Source organism: Sander lucioperca, chromosome 12 (assembly GCF_008315115.2).
Source record: "Sander lucioperca isolate FBNREF2018 chromosome 12, SLUC_FBN_1.2, whole genome shotgun sequence".
Classification (NCBI taxonomy): Eukaryota; Metazoa; Chordata; class Actinopteri; order Perciformes; family Percidae; genus Sander; species Sander lucioperca.
The window spans coordinates 39,131,421-39,133,372 of NC_050184.1; positions in this window are offsets into that span (position 1 = coordinate 39,131,421).

Below are 1,952 nucleotides of genomic sequence, written 5' to 3' on the forward strand. Positions count from 1 at the left end.
GCACCCGGAGGAAACCCACGCAAACACGGGGAGAACATGCAAACTCCACACAGAAAGGCCCCGAACGACCTGGATTCAAACCCAGAACCTTCTTGCTGTGAGGCAGAAGTGCTAACCACTGAGCCACAGTGCTGCAAACTTCTCCTCACTATCTGCTAGCTGCCTGTCCCCTGAACACACTGTAAAAAACATTTTCTCACTATCTGCTAACTGCCTGTCCCCTGAACACACTGTAAAAAACATTTTCTCACTATCTGCTAACTGCCTGTCCCCTGAACACCCCCTGAAGACAGTCCAGGCTCCACAAACGGCAACAAAAACAAACTGTGCCAACCTGCACCACCAAACATAACAAACAGAGTTCCAGCCAATAACCGACAAGAAGGATTTGGTTGAGTCATGAACGTGCATTGTGGAAGTAGCCTACGTGCTAACGCTGCTGCAGTGATGGCTCAACCAGCTCCCTCTGGTCAGTTATTGGCTGGAACAGTGTTTGTTCTTTTTCTGTTTAGTATTTGTAATCCATAGCTAGTCTACGGAAACTCAAGATCTCTGTTGATGTCCGTCATTAGGGTTGGGTATCGTTTGGAGTTTTTCCGATACCGGTGCTAAAATGATACTTTTGAAACGGTGCTGGTGCCTAAACGGCGCCAGAACATATACTGAACAGTCGGTTAAGCAGACTGCTTAACGTACCTGTGTTGGAATCCTCTCCAGTGAAATACAGACACACTTTACACCGTTTAGCTGTCAGCATTTTAACAGTGTTTAATCCAGCTGCTAGCTAACGGTAGTCTAACGTTAGCTGCTGCCAAATGTAGTGTTAAGTAGCTAACGGTAGGCTAACGTTAGCTGCTGCCAAGTGTAGTGTTAAGTAGCTAATGGTAGGCTAACGTTAGCTGCTGCCAAGTGTGGTATTAAGTAGCTAACGGTAGGCTAACGTTAGCTGCTGCCAAGTATAGTGCTAGCGTCACGTGCAGCGATGATCGTGTTGCCTCTAATGTCTGTTTCGGCGCATCAGAGAGAAGCGCAAAAGGCATTTAAGTGGCACCGACATGAGGCACCAAAATCCGCCATGCAATTAAATCCGGTAGACACCGGTTGTTTAGGCACCGGTGCCGTATTAGCACCGGGTCTCGGTACCCAACCCTATTCGGAAACATTTACAGAATAAGACTGTAGACGTACGGAGGCTGGGATGCAGATTTTAGTTGACTCAAATGTTATGTAGCCTAAAATAAAGAATGTAAGAATCACTACAACAATAATAAATGAAAACTAAACTATTCATTACATATAAGTTATTGTCACTAAAGAGCTGCAGGAATAATGGATAAATCAGGTGATTGGTGCAGACTTTTCTCTGATGAAAACAGACGCAGCAACTCAACATTACAGCTCATCCCTCTTCCTCCTCCTCTTGTTTGTCTTCTTGTCTTCCTTGTGGAAGACTTTTCCATCGGCCTGCTTCCTCCAGCTCAGTTTGATGTTGTCGTCCAGCCCCTGGTCCCTCAGCTTCTGTTTCAGCTGAGACACAAAACTTATCTTATCTCATTTGTTTTTTCATGAAGGTAAAACAGTATAAAACATGATGTACCTGCTTCAACATGGCCTCCATCACAGCAGGGTCGTTCAGATCCAGATTCTCCTTGTTCTCAAACTTCACTTTCATCACTTTCTTTGACACCACTTTGAAAAAATCAAACAACTTTATGAGTTCAAACATTTCTGTCTGGATAATAATCAGCATCCTGTTCATTCCTCATCATTAGTTTAAACAATAGATTCAACACTAACTTATCATCTGCAGCTGATCACCACTGCATGCTAACTTTACTAACTATTCCATGGAAATGATCCACATCATCATGTTCACATTTACTCTCCACAACTTCATGTTTGGTGTTCCCTATTGTCCTGAATCTTAATGTAAAAGCTGTTTGAATCCCGGG